Below are 17,599 nucleotides of genomic sequence, written 5' to 3' on the forward strand. Positions count from 1 at the left end.
AACAAAGCAATTTGAAAAAAGAGATAAAAGCAGTGGTGTAATAGTTATCACTATATATCTATTTATACGGAGTAGTATGTAACAACTGATGCACAAGCGCTTGCTCAGTATCACCAGACTGATGCTCAGTTGGGCACTGGGAAGAGAAGAGAGTGAGATAAACTGCCACCCCTTTCAATACAATTTCTGCTTGCTGTCAGGTGCTACAAAACGTCCCTTTGACCACTTCCAGTCAGCTGTGCATAGTCTGTTCCCTCCCAGCTCCTTGAGCCCTCCACTGACCATGGCCTTGGCTCTGTACAATGCTGCTTAGCAGCAGCTGTAAACATCAGAGTGTTATCACCGTTGTTTTTCTCTTATAAACAAAAAACTGCACCATAGTAGGCAGCCTGAAGAAAACAATTCCATCCCAGCTGTAACTCAGATACCTGCTTGTTCCCCTCCTCCTCTTGTCCTTCCTGATCAGGAAGCAAGGAACAGAATCTGCTGCTCTCCTCTCTGAGCCCTTTCCATCAGTTCTCAGCTGGCTCCTCTGCCATCCCCAGGCAGAGCTCAGTGCACTCTCACAGATGGCAGCAGCCTTTCCTAATTGTCCTTGGCCATCCGTCATAAAGAATTGATATCTGCTCTGCTACAGTTCAGAGGTGAGAACCATTCCACCATGTCTCTGTGAGACAAACAAGACCCTAGGCCTGCAAAGGCACAGAGATTTGGAGTTCGCTGAGTGAATGTTTGTGGTTGTCTCATTAGCGTAAAGACCCTTCAGAAAGCATCCCCTTCCAGAAGCATGTTTTGATTTAGCCTGGCTGGGCCTTGCATCTACACTGTGGTACTGGTGTTCAGGGCCTTGCTCAGAAGCAGAAGCCTGCATGAAAGGAAATGCTCTGTGGTTTTCTCTTGAGTTGTCCCATTTATTTCTCATGCTACCCGCACTGGTCTACAGGCAATTTTGGGCAGCAGCAGGTTGGGGTTACCCCCAGAGGGTACACAGTAAGATTTAGGACGGGGTATTGGCAACAAGACCTTCTCTGAGGAATCCTCCCACAGTCCTATGGAACAACTCAGAGGCTTTCCCTGCAATCTCCAACACCAACAACATCCCTCAGCCCTTCCCTGTCAGATCCAGTTCCCCTCCCTTCGCCCTTTGGACCTGGTTTAAAGCCCTTTAATCAATCAGTGCAGGAGCATTTCAGATGGGGTCATGGAGGAGGCAGACTGCCATTCTTGGGGTGGCCATTTTCCCAGGAGGGCATGGTGTGAGAGCTTGTCCCATCCAGTTCAACCAACACTTGTATCCACCCAGCAGAAGGCTGTGCCCTCTGTGTCCCACTTGACCTCTGCATGGAGCTTACAGTTGACAGGGACATGGCTGAGAAGCTCTGGGCATGGACTAACGGACAAGGAAGTAAAGTGGGAGTCGACTATAAGCCACCCAGCCAGGAGGATGATACCAGTTAATTATTCTTTTAGGAATAAAAGCATATGTCTGGAACAGCATTACTTGCCCTAGGCACTGAAGTCCAGCCGTGCTGGTCCCTTGTTAAGAGGCATCTTGTCAGGTTTATAGGAACTTCAAGTAAGACTTGAGCTAGTAAAACCAATTAGAGGTAGCAAAAAAAAAAAAAAAAAAAAAAAAAAAGGAAGAAGGGGAATTAAAGGGGGTGATGAGATCACCAGTGCTGAATCCAGCACCAAGCCTACTGATAGGGATGTTCCACATAGCATAGAGTGGAAACAACTACACCTAGAAGCAGGGCCAGCAGTTGAGGCAGGGCAAATCCGACCTCCCCACCAGCAACTAGTTATAATATCAAAGGAAGCAGATCAGATATCATCAACCCCTATTTGGAACTGGAGTTGCCTTAATTCCTGGACACTGGGCTATATCCAAATCAAAGGAAGTCACACCAGGCCTTGTCCTGAAACCTGACCATTTCAGAGCTGTTGTTCAGGACTCTTCCAGGAGTGGCTGATACATCAATCTAATAAAGGGAAGGGACACCCAGCTGCTCCATGTGACTTAATTGTCTCTCAGGGCATTGTTCCAGCTCACATGAACAGACACTCACATCTCATCCCATACACCAACCTATGGTTCAAACATTCTGTGGTTTCCTTCCATAATGGTGATCTGCATGTAGCAGTTAGCAGATGAAAAGAAAGAGAGATGAGAAGGTCTACCATTAGAAACAAAAACCCACACCATATCCCAAGACTGATATTCACAAGCCATTTCTCCCACCCTCCGCATCCCAATGATTTCAGCAGGGATGTGATCCACGGCCAGCGGATCAGTCCATCAAATCAGTCATTTTGCTGCATCACTCGAAAAAGCACTCCAGTCTTTTTGGTGATTGCCTTTGTGTCTTGATGGGACTCAGTTATGGTAGTGGTGGCACTGTGGATGATGATACAGCATTCTCCTTCAGCTCAGTTCAACGTCCCTCACACCCCATATTCTTTTAACAGAAAAAGTCTAGAACCAGTTGGTTTTGCAAGGCCACCTTGGGTACTTGTTAAACCTGTCTGTTTGACTCTCCAAAAACATGTTTTGTCCAGCTCCTTAGCACATGGACCTGCCAAGGTAGATTCTCCAGGGCAAGCTGGTGTCATCCAGGTGGGGTCTGATGATGAGTTTGGTCCCCCAATCCCTATCTTGAAACCAAGACTCTTCCGCATCTTTATCAATGAGGCAGACAGCGAGATTCAGTGTTTACTGATGGTATCATGCTTAGCGGTGCAGCTAGTAGAAGGAAGGGATGCCACCCAAAAGGACCAGGCCAGGCTCCAAAATGTCACCCACATAAACCAAATGAAGCTCAGTGAGAAGAGAGGACTGCAGGGCGATCTCACTGTAATTTTTCAGTACTCAAATGACTGTAAAAGCTTATAAGCTTTATCTCCCATCTCCTCTGAATCACTGGAAACAACCCCACAGTGCAGGGAGGGATCATGGGTCCAGAGCTGTTTAAATCACACGAAGCAGCCTCAGTGTCTGTGGGCAATGCCTGTCCCTGCCCGGTGGGGCAGATTCTTGGGGAAAGAGAGAAAGGGAGAAACCAACCAATAACCAACAAAAAACATTGCGTTCATTTAACACTTCCTTGAAGCACGCGACTTTGCCAGCAGACTAGTACCAGAAGAGGCTTAGACCAGACATAAGAAGGAACTTTTTGTGTCAATGTGGTCAGGCACTGGAATGGCTGCCCAGGGAAGTGGTGGAGTCATCATCCCTGGCAGTGTTCAAGAGGTGTCTGGATGAGGAGCTACAAGATATGGTTTAATGCTTTGTTGTAGCTACAGTAATGGGAGGATTACTGTTGGACTAGGTGATCTTGTAGGTCCTTTCCAACCTCGTGATTCTTTGATTCTATGAGAGGAAATGAACTGATGAGGAGAACTGTGGATGATGGGTTTCCATTCTGTGCAACCCCAGATTCAACTGTACATTCAGAATCTGAAAGGCTGAGGCTGGTAGCTCATTTGCATATCAGAAGCATAGATTATAATCCACTTAAGCAGATATAAACATAGGATCATAGAATCACAAGGTTGGAAAGGACATAGAAGACCATCCTGTTCAGCCGTCCTTACATCATCATTACTGCCATTGAGCTACTGAAACATATCTCATAGCACCTCATCCCAGTGCCTCAAAAACCAGCAGGGACAGTGATCCCACTACTTCCATGGGCAAAGAAGAAGTCAAGTAGGGCACCACCCCTGGTAGGCTCTCCATCTTAAAATCATGCATTGGATGGGACCTCAATGTGGCACTTTGTATGGAGAGACCAATGGAGATGGCTTCCTAACCCTAACCCTAACTTTAACTATAACTCTAACAATTACCTCCATGGGTAATTATTTCTCATTACAATCTGATTCTAATGGCAAAACACAACTGCATCCCAAAGACCACCCACCTCTCAGGGGCAGCCAGCCCTCACTGAGCCCCAGCTCTGAGTCATTATGGCTGGAAAAGAACTTCAAGCGATCCCCTCATCCAACCACCCACTGCCCACCAGCACTGCTCGCTGCCCCACACTGGTGGAACACCTCCAGGGACGGTGACTCCACCGCTCCATGGGTGGAAGCCTCAACTGCAATGCAAAGGGGCTTTGATTTTCTATCATTTTCTAAACAGCTTTTCTTTACCCATGAATGCAATGCCTGGTTGAGATTCATGTAAGGCAAAATAAAAGATAACAATAAGTATTAATGAACAGTTGCTATCGGACAAACATCTGATGACTTTTATTAAGGCCCACAGGAATCAGAGCTGTCAGCACAGCTGCGTGACGTAATTATAAACCACCACCATTGGAGCCAAACAAACACTGCAGTCTCAGTAATCCCTTAAAGAGATAAAGAATCCCAAGAGAGCACAATTGGGAGGATATCTCCATCCTCTGCCACGCAGTGATCCGCCCCTATCAGTGGGGCAGTGCCAGCTGTGGACTGATCCACACATGGAGGGAGATGTGGCTGTGAATGAGTCCAGAGCTCAGCAGTCATCAACTCTGTGCACAGCACTGCTGAATGCATGAGTGTGTGGGAAAGGAAGAGAGAGAAGGCTTCAGAGCAGGCTGATGGACTGCCCACAAGGTCCTGAAAGGGAGGTATGTATTGAAGCTGATGATGCATGTCTGCATGGGATGGGCTTCCGAAAGCGAGCTCAGTGAGGAAGGAAAGTGCCTCAGGCTGTGCTGCTCTCCCAGCACAGGACAACGGTGTGGATGGATCACTTGGAGGCCCTTTCCAACCCATGCCATTCTGTCAGTACCTTTTCAACCTAACCCAACCCAATCCAGCTGTTCCAAGGCTCTATGATCTTTAAGGACCATTCCAACCCAACCTTTCCGTGGTTCTGTGATCCTTACAAACCCTTCCAACCCAGGAAATTCTGTTGTTCTGTGATCTGTAAGGACCCTCCAACTGCAGCCCAAACTCCAACACTGTGGGTCTCTGTGGGTCTCTATGGGTTTCTGTGGGGTAATCAATTCCAGGAATCAACTCAGAGGTGCATTTAATGCAATTAATCCGCTTAAAGACAGAGTTGGGAGTCAGTGCGACATTCAGAGCAGAGCTCAACTGCATAAATACAGCATTCGGTGTTGCCTAATTATCTTAATTATCCCATGATTAATTAAAGAAGGAGATGAGCTTGTCCTTGAGAGCAGCTCAGCACAGAAAGACCTGGGGGTCCTGATGGACAAAAGACTCAACATGAGCCAGCAGTGCGCTCTGGCAGCTCGGAAAGCAAATGGACTCCTGGACTCCATCAGGAGAGGGGTGGCCAGCAGGGATAGGGAGGTGATTATCCCTCTCTACTTGGCTTTTGTGAGGCCCCATCTGGAGTACTGTGTCCAGGTGTGGAGCCCTCAGTACAAAAAAGACATGGAGATTTTGGAAAGGGTCCAGAGGAGGGCCACGAAGATGATCAGGGGGCTGGAGCACCTCCCCTATGAGGACAGGCTGAGGGAGTTGGGTTTATTCAGCCTAGAGAAGAGAAGGTTGCGGGGTGACTTCATTGCAGCCTTTCTGTACTTGAAGGGAACTTATTCCCAGGAGGGGAGTAAACTCTTGGAAAGGGCTGACAATAGCAGGACTAGGGGAAATGGTTTTAAGTTAAAAGAGGGAAGATTTAGGTTGGATGTTAGGGGGAAGTTCTTTACTAGGAGAGTGGTTAGGTCCTGGAACAGGCTGCCCAGGGAGGTTGTGGATGCCCCGTCCTTGGAGGTGTTCAAGACCAGGTTGGACGGGACCCTGGGCAACCTGATCTAGTAAAGGTGTATGTTTGGTGGCCCTGCTAGGCAGGGGGGTTGGAACTACATCCTTGAGATTCCCTCCAACCCGGGTCATTCTGTGATTCTGTGATTCTTGATTCTGTGATTCTGTGATTCCCCTTATGATCAGTTCTAAGTTTTTTTTTTTTTCGTCAAGTGAAAGTACAATAATAGACAAATAAAACTATTACGTCACCCCCAAGCACTTGTAACTCCTTGGATCTGCTGGAGTTACTCTACCCAGCAAAGAATACTGTGATCATCATTAAAGAAATGGAAGGAATGCTCCCCAGCACAGCAAAGTCTGAAGCACAAGTCCAATTGGTGACAGGTGGACAGGTGGCCTGGGTGATCTTGGAGATCTTTTCCAACCTTGGTGATTTGTTATGGTTCCATGAGTAAATCGGTCATTCATTTCAGTTTCAAAGAATATTTTTAGTGGAATCACTCCAAAATCATTATGTGAATACATAAAAATTCCAACATTCCACACTCTGAACACAAAATACTACAAAGACACTTGTATTCTATGTACTGCCAACCTCTGGTGTAGTTGTGCTGGTGGCTGTACACAGGGGATGAATTGGAACAGGTGGGCATACCCAAAGGTCTGCACATGCACAGCAGGACAGGCCTGTGGTTTCTCAACCTAATTCTGCAGGAGAGCCGTTGCAGAAGTTACTTTTGCCCCATTACATGCAGGCACAAGACCAAGGTAAGGTGGTTGGAAAACAGTGATAAAGACTTTGTAAAGGTGACAGAAGTGTGGCTTAAAGAAATCAAAACTCTGTACTCATGTGATACATAAAATTTCCACTATCTGGAGTGGTCCCTGAGGCGTAGTGGTAAGGACCCATTGAGAACGATGCCTTCTATTCCCTTGTACTGAAAGTAGACTCAGGTACGGAACTGCAGCTCAATGGGAATGTTCTACAACACCCAAGTAACTGGAATCCAAAGATTCAGGGCAAGGAAGTTGTTTTATTGCATTGCCATATCCCTGCAACTCTTTGCACTCTTAAAGTGCCTTGTATGTGTGCCCAAGAAAACCTCAGAGACACTCCTCCCTAGGTACACCCCCAGCATATAATTATGACACCTTATTGATGAAAAGACACTTACTCGTGCACATGGGCTAGAGTTCTGGCTGATGCTCATGTGTCTTTTAAGGTCTCTTCCAATACAAGTCCATCTGTGACTCTACGTGAGAAAATTCTTTTTCTACTAAATCAGGACACAGCTCTTCCTTAATAAACTGGTGCTCTGAAATCTCCCGTGGAATCATTTTTCTGTCACACAGATCTTCTAACTGGATGTAGAAAGGAACAGAAGGACAGGCAGGTTTCCTGGAGGTGCAGACTGCAGTATATCACCTGTAATGAACCCCTCATTGCAGTGAGTATTTCCACGTGGTTCTCACAGAATCACAGAATGACCCGGGTTGGAAGGGACCTCAAGGATCATGTAGTTCCAACCCCCCTGCCTAGCAGGGCCATCAAACATCCACATTTACTAGATCAGGTTGCCCAGGGCCCTGTCCAACCTGGCCTTGAACCTGGCCTCCAAGGACGGGGCGTCCACAGCCTCCCTGGGCAGCCTGTTCCAGGGCCTAACCACTCTCCTAGTAAAGAACTTCCCCCTAACATCCACCCTAAATCTTCCATCCTTCAACTTGGATCCATTTCCCCTAGTCCTGCTACTGTCAGCCTTTCTCACTGTATCCTACCTAACTGATTTCCCATCTTTCCATTTAAATTGGTGATTTAAAACACCATGAGCCTTTTATTCCTGCGTAAGCATTTTTTACGGCATTTCAGTGAATTTGGTATCAAGGAAGGAGGTGCTCGTGCTGCACTTAATCTCCCTCTAGAATGACTGTGTAAGTTATTATGAGTTATGCTTAATGTTGCAATATGCGCCGAGTCTTCCTAGAGGCCTCTGAGATGGAAGGCAGAAGTACAACACCCAGCTAGATCCTAAAAGTGCTAATATTGTTATGTCTTTATCTTCAACTCTAATGATCTCCAATCTCAGAAAAGTTAAGCTTTTTGATTCATCACTTTACACTTAATATTATCTATATCTATATTATCTCTATCTGTGAGAACAGCCTTGTTTTTCTTGCCAGTTCTGCTTCACAAGACACACTGGAGTCATAATAGGCTGCTTTTATCTTTGCACCCATCAGATGCAAGGACTTCTTCCTCAGGTTTCTCATATATTGTTTTGGATTAGAGTGCACCAAGGTGGAAAGTTGCTCACTGTTGCATCCCAAAAAATGGAAATCCACCAAACTGGGGAAAAACAACCGAGGATCAGCCAAAAGCCTCTGTGATGAGGCTGAGGATGGAAAAATGGGGATTAAGAAAATGAACATATGACCTCACAGATGCAACTGAGCGTGTCCAGAAGGACATTAGCATATATATGAATAATTTCTTGGAAAAGAATGAATATGTATGCCCGTGTACTGCTTGTGCATGTTGGAACAGTTCAAAAGTTCAAATGTAGAACCTGAACTTTGAGAGAGCATGCTTGCTTGTCACGTATCTGGGGAATAAAGGAATACCACTCTGTGACACCACACTGGAGTTAGATAGTTTTATTCCTAGATTTTAGATGATGGAACATCAACACTTTTCTTTATTTCTTTATTTATTTATTGCATTTAGGGGCATCTCTGATTGTGATCAACTTTTGTAAGACAGCAGATATCTGTCTCATTTCAGTGCTGTACAGGATTGGTTTTCATCAGTCGGATGCCTCTAGCCCTGTCTTGGTGCACCTTTGTGCTTTTCTCTGAGGTGTGCTCCAGTTTTTAAGGCTGGACAAAGGAGGAGGGGAAGTCAGGAAGGATGTGGTGGAGACCTTGTGGAGGAATGAGTGCCCAGAGTGAGGGAGAAGTCCAGGCACAGAGACAGGCATTCATCCTGAAATGCAGACTGAACAGGTCTGTGGTCAGGAAACAGAGCTGCCTTCCAATCCCTGTTGTAGAAGGGCTGTAGGGTCAGGAGTTCTTCAGGCTTTTCCACCTTGGAGCACTATAGGATACTTCAGACTGAGATTGGGATTCTTGTCACCTCTCTTCCTCTGAGCTGATCTCTGTGACAACTTTACAGGACGTTTGCCTGGTTGCTTTCAATATGAAACCCCTGCAACTTCTCAAGAGGTGACAAGTTTTCTGGCAAGTGTGATCTTATCCCAGCTGCTGGAACGCTGTCCTGAGGGAACGAATTCTCTGAAATGCATTTCGTTTTCCATCCCCACATGATAAAAAGAAGATCATCATAGTATCATAGTCTCATGCGGGTTGGAAGGGACCTTAGAGATCATCGAGTCCAACCCCCCGGGATTCGAGCCTCCTGTGTAGCAGAGCGGCACTTCTACCACTTGCGCCACAGGGGGGATTCAAACTCAGGGCCTCCGGTGTTGCAGTGCGGCATTCCTACCACTTGCACCACCGGGGCACACAAGATAGGAAGAAAGAGGACAGGAAAACAACTTCTTATTTTTTTAACCTCATCTACATATTTTTTAGTGCCTGAGATCTCTATTTATTTACTTTCCCATCAAAGAGTAAGACTCCGATAAGGAGTATTCTGCTTTGCTCACTGATGTGTCTGCTTGCTTCCAGCTGTGTACAGTGTGCCTGACAGGGATGCTGGAGGGAAATCTCACCGAGGTGGCAGAGTTTGTTCTGCTAAGCTTCACTGACAACCCTCAGGTATGAGCCCTCCTCTTCACTCTGCTGCTCCTCATTTACACTGCCAGCCTGGAGGGGAATTTCACCATCATCATGTTAACCCGAGTTGACTCTCACCTGCAGACCCCCATGTACTTTTTCCTCTGTAACCTGTTCTTCATTGACATCACCTACTCCTTTGTGATTCCTCCCAAGACACTGGCCAATCTGTTAGCAAAGAAGAAAGTAATTTCATTTCTGGGCTGGACTGTGCAATTTTTTCTTCACTCTTTTTCCATCAGTGCTGAAGTTGTGCTCTTAGCCGTGATGGCGTACGATTGGCTTGTGTCTGTTTGCAACTCACTGTGGTATGCAGTCCTTATGTCCAGACAGAAGTGTGCTCAGCTGGTCTCTGTCTCATACCTGTGTTGATGCATCAGTTCAGTTGCCCACACAGCTTCCCTGTTCAGCCTGTCCTTCTGCGGGTCCCGTGTCATCGATCACTTTTTCTGTGACATCTCCCCACTGCAGCAGCTCTCTTGCTCTGACAAGCGTTTTGCACAAGGGTTACACGTGGCCTTTGCTGCAGTGGCAGGCTCGGGCACTGTGAGCATCATGCTAATCTCTTACCTGTGCATCATCTTTGCTGTCCTGCAGATTCATGGTGCCCGAGAAAGGTGGAAAGCCTTTTCCACCTGTGCCTCCCACCTGTCTACTATCACCCTGTTTTATGGGACTCTCTTCTTCATCTACTTAATACCCGTGCTCAGCAGCTCTGCTGATCAAGTGCAAAGTGGCAGCTGTGTTTTACACACTGGTAATCCCTGCGGTGAAGCCCCTGATTTACAGCCTGAGGAACAGGGAGGTGAAGGATGCCCTGAGGAGGTTGATACAGAAAGCATTTGTCAATAAGTAAAATCCTCTCATGGAACAAATCTGAAGGTATGTAAGATTAGGAGGTGACTACACAGAGTATAACTTGCATCTTGTCGAAAACAGCAGGGAACCTCAATGAGACAGCACGCTGCTCTTTCATTTCCCTTGGCATAGAACTCCTCAGAAGTAAGTCAGCAGAGAGAAAGTCCAGCCACAGTATTAACACCCATCAGTTGTCTTCACTGTCAGAAAATGTCAGTTGGGGTCCTGAGAGACAGATCCCAGTTTCCTCCCACAGGCTCACTGCAGTCTCCACAACTCCCACAGGCTGTTGAACATCCAGCTATGCTCCTGAGGAACACAGCAGAAGAAATAAGGACTTAGGGTGAAAAACCTTCCTGATGTCTTATTGTAAGCCAGATGTTGTGATATCCAGTGTTACTAAGCATCTTTGAGGTGAAGGGCTGGAAAGGAGTAGCTTTCTGAAGACACCCAAAGCAGAGAAAGAAATGTCAGGTAAATAGAGATGATTTTCTTGTACTGAGAAGAAATTGTGTATAGGATATGGCAGGATTGTACAGAAAGTCATCAAGCAGCTGTAGCAATAAGGCAGAAGTCCATTCCCAACACAAGAGTATGATCCCCATCACTGTAATCTGCTTTGTGAGGAATATTCCAAAAACTAATAATGTAAGAATGACGGTATACTAAGTTGTACCAAGCAGTTGCATCACTAGCTCAAATGAAGCAGCACCTAACCTTTGTAGAAGTTCGTTCTGCATTTGTATGGCCTCATCCACAAAATGCCCAGGTCCAGCCACCCGTCTAGGTTTCCTTGCTGGTTGTGTAGGAAGAATTGTGTCTCTTGAGAACTACTCCCTCTCCTCAGGCACCTTTTTTAGCAAAGGTGCTTTCTTTTTGAAGGTTTCTGCCTGCCACAGAATGTGAGCAATGACAAGTATGGAGCAAAACACGTGTCACCCAGCTTTGCTTTTCCTGAGAGAAATAACACTGTGCTCACATTCCTCATTTCCAAGCTCTGCTTAATGGGTTCTGTTTATTCCTACGTAATCCTTTCAGCTTTGCACATTAGTTAAGCATCTCCCAGCCAGTAGAAATAATAGTAATGTTCTGCTAAAAGATAAACTTTTTGCGGAATTTATCTCCAGAGCTTACTGTGTCTTGCCTTGTAGTCAGCTGGGATTTCAGAGATGTTTTGGGTAGCCTGCTCTGCAAGCAGTTAAAATCTTTTAGACTGGGCTATTCCTAATGAATTACAGACAGTCTAGAAAGTGGAGTTTTTATCTCCAAGGCTTATATCTGTAAAGGCTGTGCGGAAGGAGAATGTCTGCTCCTAGAAGGTATTGGTCAGGGCTCTTTACCTTTGTCCTATCCCTACAGACCCCCTTTAGATATTGAAAGGACACACTCAGGTCACCTCACACCATTCTCCAGGCTACACAGCCCCAGCTCTCAGCCTGTCCACGTAGCAGAGTTGTTTCATCCCTGGGTTCCTATTTGTGGACCTCCTCTGGAGGCACTCTAACAGCCCCATGTCTCTCCTGCACTGAGGACTCCACATCTGAACACAGTGCTGCTGGGGAAATCTCGCCAGCACAGACCAGAGGAGCAGATCCCCTCCCTCTCTCTGCTGAGACAAGTCCACCCATCTTATTACCAAGGAAAGCCTGCTGGAGAGAGTTGAAAAAGCACTAGGAACACACTCTCAGCGGTATGATTTGAGCTTTGAGTGGTCCTGCACGAAATCAGGAGTGGCAGTTAATGATCCTCATTAACTGTTCAGGTTCAGGTTGTGCTATGATTTCATGATTCTACAGACTTGCAGGATGACTGTCACTTGTTCTTGGGACTGCTGTCAGTTTACATGGGCCTTATGGCTGTGGTGATGAGTTAGCTACATAGAAATTTTGGCCCTAGTACAGGCAGAGCTGATGGCAGGAGTCAATGCCCAGCCAGGTGTGCCCGACCCAGCCCAGCTGGGCAGGGATAACAAGGTAACCCACAGGGCCATTGGCTTAGGCTGCAGCTATCTTACACTGCTGGAAGATGTTCCAGCCTTGTCTCTGTGCCTCTTCTGGATCCAGAGCTCAAGGTGGGCGAGCAGAACCTCTGTGGGAGTTGTGTTTTAATCCAGCAGGTGCTTGAGCAACATATGCTCATCTGCTCACTCCCCACTCTTCCTAGTGATCAATGATCAAGAGAGGGTGTCACTGGTCATCAGGGGGCTTCATTGGTCATCAGGAGATTTGAGGCGTCCATGGGAGGGGATGTGCAGACCTTGTTCTGGGAGATGGGGCACTGATGCAAGAGGACTAAAGCAAACCCAAAGGAGGGACAAGTGGCTGCAGTAAGACTGGGGGTAAAAGGAGGGTGATGTAGTCACACTGTGTCCATGGGTCAAAGTGTAACGAGTTTGGGATGAATTGTATGGAGGAGCTGAGAGAGAGCAGAGGGAGGGTACTCGAACTGCTTGGCAGCATGAGGATCTCCATCCTTTAGGACTTTGAGGCAGATGATGAGAGAGGGTGGTGAAGCCCACAGGGGTGCAGGACATGGTGTGCATGGCATGGAGCTGGGGAAGCTTCCCAGCACTTTGAGGTGACCACTGCCAGGCAGGGACAGATCCAAGCAGTCCATGCTGAGCATGAGAACAAGGACACAGACACACAGAGTGTAGCTTTGCTGAGGGATTTATTGATCATCAGATGGTGTCATTGATCATCAAGGTCTTCATTGGTCATCAGAGGGCAACGCTAGTCATCAGAGGGCAGCAATGGTCATCAGAGGATGTCAGAGGGCATCACTGGAAAGGAGGAGCCTTGTCCCTGCAGGGTTTGTCCCCAAGGACTTAGGGCAGGAGAAGGACTGGCAGCAGCCAAGAGACCCAGGGCAGGATGTGGGTCCCCTGGGGACAGAAGCCATAGCCCCTGTCCCAGCTGCATGGTGACTCTGGGCCATCCATAGGGCACCCTGAGCCTGCCCCCTCCAGATCTGTTCCTCTGCACATCTCTGTAGACTGCAAGCGAAAGGCTGGAGGTGAAGAGTGGCCAGGTCCCCCTGGAACTGGTCAGGGACAGTCCCCTCCATAACATCAATTCCCAGCACCTGATGCCCAGTCCTCAGGGCTCCAGATACAGCCAGGGTCCCCTAAGTCCCCCGTGGGGTTGTAAGCATCCCCGTGCTTCTCACCTAGACATGTAAATCCAGGGCCACACGTCTCACGCGCGGGGGATTCTCCTCAGTCCTGCTGAGCACATCCTGGGGAAAAAGGGGCCGTCAGGGATACACAGAGGGTATGGGGAGAATGGAACACACTGTGGGCAATAAGACACAGTGGGATACCCTGAAGGTGCAGGGACCCATTGTGGGCACAAGAACAGCATGGCCAAGGCATGGTCCTGTAGCCAGCTCAGCCCCAACTGCCCCCCATTGCCTCCTTCCCCTGACCATTGCCCTCCCACATCTGGAGGGAGCCCAACAGCAGCCTTGGGGCGGCAGGAGTGTCCCCAAGTCTCAGGGGAACTGAGAACAGCAAGACATCTCAGCCCCATCCTTGCCCCAGGGTCACCCAACTCACCAGTCCAGGAAGGGCAACAGCAACAGGTGGTGGCACCTGGGGAAGAAGAGCCATGAGGCAGCAATGAGGGAACTGTGAGTCTGGGGGATCACAGGGTGACCCCATCCAAGCAGCCTGGTTGGTCCCAAGGCTGCCCCCAACCTCATGGTTGCCAAGGTCTTTGCACCTCTGCCCATGGGCAGGAGCCCAGGGCTGGGGTTGGGCATAAGGACAGGGCAGGGCTTTGGGGGGCCCAAAGGAGGGGAATAGGGGTGCCAAGAGTCTTGGGGGTGCTAAACAGAGAGGAATGGAGAATGAGGGAAAATGAAACACAAGGGATTGGGGACCTAAAGAGATGAGAATTGGGTTGCAAATTAAAGGAGATCTGTTGGTGCAAAAAGGATGGGATGTGGGGACCCAAAGAGATGGCATTTGGAACAGCCAAGAAAAGGGATTTGGGGGAGCCAGAGAAAAGATGACTAGGGTGCAAATGGAAGAAATTTGGATGTGCCAAATATAGGGGCAGCCTCTGCCAGGCAGGGACAGACCCCACCTGCTCCTTCAGAGCTCCCTGCAGGGCCATCCTTGGGCACAATCAGCATGGCTGCCCAGGCACTCACCACAGCAACTTCCGAGTCCGGCACTTGCACAAGTGACTGTGGGGAGAGGAGTAGGAGAGAGAGTGAGAGATTGCGTCGGGGGTCCCCAGTAGCCAATCACCTCCAGCCCCAGCCCACATCCCCCACAGATGCTTCACCTGAGCTTCCACTGTGCAGCACAGGGCAGCAAGGAGCATCACGAGGCTGAGCACAGCTGCCTTCATGTTCCTCTGTGCTCTGGGAGCTGGGTGAGGCTGCAGGAGGCAACGTCTGCATTTATCCTCCCAGAGCCCCTCCCACTCCCCAGATGCCCCTGGGCTTGGCAGACTCCCCTGACATGGACTGAGCCCAGCATGCAGCCGTCCCCTTCCTTGGCCCCAGGAAACATGAGGAAGCCAGGGATCAGAGGAAGAACACTGAGTGCTGGGATCCTGATGGCACTGAGCCCAAAGCCCTCAGGTCCCAGCACTCAGCACACACAGCCTTTCTTTCACCCAGGACCACCCAGAGATAACACTGTCCTCATATCATGTCTTTGTCCAAGGACTCATCCCTGAGTTCTGTCCTGTCCTGTGAAACTACAAGGTGTGAGGCTGATTCTTTTTGGGAACTAGGATACAGCATTTGGGGAAACTGGGAGGTGAGAGGGTAATAGGGACATGGGTAGTGAGGAACTTATGGAGATATTTGGAAGGCAAGGGGACACAGGGATATGAGGACATGAAGATATGAGAACATCATGTGATACGAACACATCATGGGAACATGAGTATGTCACGGCAGTTTGGGGAAGTCATGGAGATATGGGAAAATGGGGACGTGCAACCAAATGGGAACTTCTTGGTGACAGGGATCTGGAAGTTTGTAGGTGGGGCCATCATGGCCAGGCTGGATGTAGCTCTGGGCAGCCTGGTCTGGTGGTTGGTGACCCTGCACATAGCAGGGTGATTGAAACTAGATGATCATTATGATACGTTTAACTCAGGCCATTCTATGATTCTGTGTGGGCAGTGGGGACAGTTGGGTGATAGGGAAACATAGACACAGGAAGGTTGGCAGTGTTCACTCAGTTGCTTTGTCATCATGCTGGAGATCAGGAGTGAATAACAGAACTTGGCTATGGCTGATTGGTTTCCTCCTCATTTATTGCTTCAAAACCCAAAGACCATGCCTTTTAGAATCATGGAATCTCAAAATCATGGAATACCTGAACCATGGAATCACAGACTAGAATCAGCGAGTCATGGAATCACAGAGCCATGAAATCACAGCACCATAGAACTATAGAATCATGGCATCATTCAGGTGGGACAAGACCACTTAAGTCACGTCAGGAGATGTGTCATGCATTTTCTGCTGTCTTTACATAGCCAAGAGCAGAAGTCCCCATGTTACATCCAGATATCTGCATTGCATGTCTGAGATGGCAGTAGTGCTGCCTCTGTCCATGAGGACAGTTTGCCATTAGGACACGCAGGCACAGAATCCAAGGCTGAGGGTGAAAATTGGCTGAAGGTACCTGAATAAGATCTGAAGTCACTGGGCTGTGTGCCTGAACTTCAGAGAACAAAGGTGTCCTATGGGTTTTGTTCCCATGATGGTCCAGCCTCCTGTCATAGCTTCAAAGAAAGTGAGTCTTGTTGTATCTGGATGAAAGGAAAGAAATAATAGAGAGCTGATAAATGGCTTAGAACTGCAAACAACTCAAGGATTCTACAAGGAAACATGCCAATTTGAAGTGCTTCATCTGACAGAACAGCCAGCTGGTCACAGCTTTCACAGGGCATTTCCCATAAACAGGAGAGCTGCTGTGGGTCATCTCTGAGAAGAACACTTGAATGTTTACGTTGGAAATTGCCCAGAGAGCAGCCAGCTGGAAGAGTTTCCTTTGGGCTGCTTCTGCTCTGTGCAGTATTTGTCAGAGCTGATCAGTGCTGCCTCATTCACTACACTTAAATGTAACGTGGCATTATCCCTACTCTGGGGTGCTTTTGGAAAGAACCAACCAACTGCCCGTGCTGCCATCAGTGAGGAATCTTGACTGAGGTGAGGTACAGGCTGTCTTTGAGATCAGTGTAAAGTAGGTGGGTGACATTTGATAGCAATTTTATGTGAAAGGTTCTCCTTGGGAAAACCCCTCGGCTGGTTTGATGATATCTAAAAAGAAACACTCAGGCTTTTGTAACAGTCAAACACTGAACAAGTGAAATGTGACATGGTTGGAGTTCTCAGGCTGCTCATCCAACAGCCTCCCCTGCAGTGAACTCCCCATCATGGCATCATTTAGGTTAGAAATGACCTCTCAGGTCAACCAACTGTTACCTCAGATAAGAGCTGCATCAGAAGTAATGCCTCGTCTTATGTTACCTGGGCTGTAAAATCAAAGGCGGATGCTGGAGATGTGACTGTAGGGGCTGAACCTTCCCAACAGCATCTCATTACGTGTTGCTGCCAGGAGACAGTTGTCAGCAGATGGGCAGCCTGACAGAATGGCATCTGACATAGAAGTGCATATGAAGCAAAAGTGTGTCATTCAATAACTACAAGTGGAAAAAAGTTACATTCATTGACATTGACCAATACTTGCTGAATGTTTCTGGAGACCAAACAGTGGATGTGAGCAGAGTGAGCGAGAGGGAGGTGTGTTTCAGCAGTGGTAATGATGACAGACAGAGCGACTGCATTTCCTTTATTCTGTTAAGGTTGACAAAGAGCCTAGTTCATTATGTACACTGTGTTTGGGCTACACTACAAAGGGTTTCAATTACGACTTAGTAGTGAAAAGATTGCAGTATTTTTTAAAAAAGGATAAGAATAAATTACACATATAAAATGGCACAAAAAAAAAAACAACAATAAAAGAGAGCTTGATTCAGTAAAAAGCTGCATTACAAGCCATGAATTCCACAAGATGGGCAGTTCACTGCTTTTGAAAGAAATTGGTCATCGCTTTCCTCACTGCATCCTTGACCTCCCTGTTCCTCATGCTGTAGATGAGGGGGATCACTGCTGGAGGAACCACTGAGTACAGAAGTTCCACTGGCAGATCCAGGAGTGGGGAGGAAATGGTCGGGGGCTT

General features: G+C 47.8%; 1 long non-coding RNA gene and 1 pseudogene across 3 annotated transcripts; one reads left to right on the forward strand and one right to left on the reverse strand.

The window, feature by feature from the left end:
* Positions 1-9,444: 9,444 nt before the first annotated feature.
* On the forward strand, positions 9,445-10,384 carry LOC146752605 (olfactory receptor 5AP2-like; annotated as a pseudogene).
* A 2,655-nt stretch (positions 10,385-13,039) lies between these two features.
* On the reverse strand, positions 13,040-14,788 carry LOC146752606 (uncharacterized). Of its 3 annotated transcripts, none has more exons than XR_014940538.1 (5): positions 14,679-14,788; positions 14,542-14,577; positions 13,943-13,978; positions 13,555-13,623; positions 13,040-13,395 (listed from the first exon to the last, which is right to left on the reverse strand). It is a non-coding gene; the product is annotated as an uncharacterized LOC146752606 (long non-coding RNA). The 3 variants fall into 3 exon arrangements; XR_014940539.1 differs by having other exon boundaries at positions 13,040-13,428; XR_014940537.1 differs by having other exon boundaries at positions 13,040-13,381; positions 14,679-14,787.
* Positions 14,789-17,599: the final 2,811 nt, after the last annotated feature.

Source organism: Coturnix japonica, unplaced genomic scaffold (genome assembly GCF_054131305.1).
Source record: "Coturnix japonica strain WE unplaced genomic scaffold, WE-NBRP24 Scf044, whole genome shotgun sequence".
NCBI lineage: Eukaryota > Metazoa > Chordata > Aves > Galliformes > Phasianidae > Coturnix > Coturnix japonica.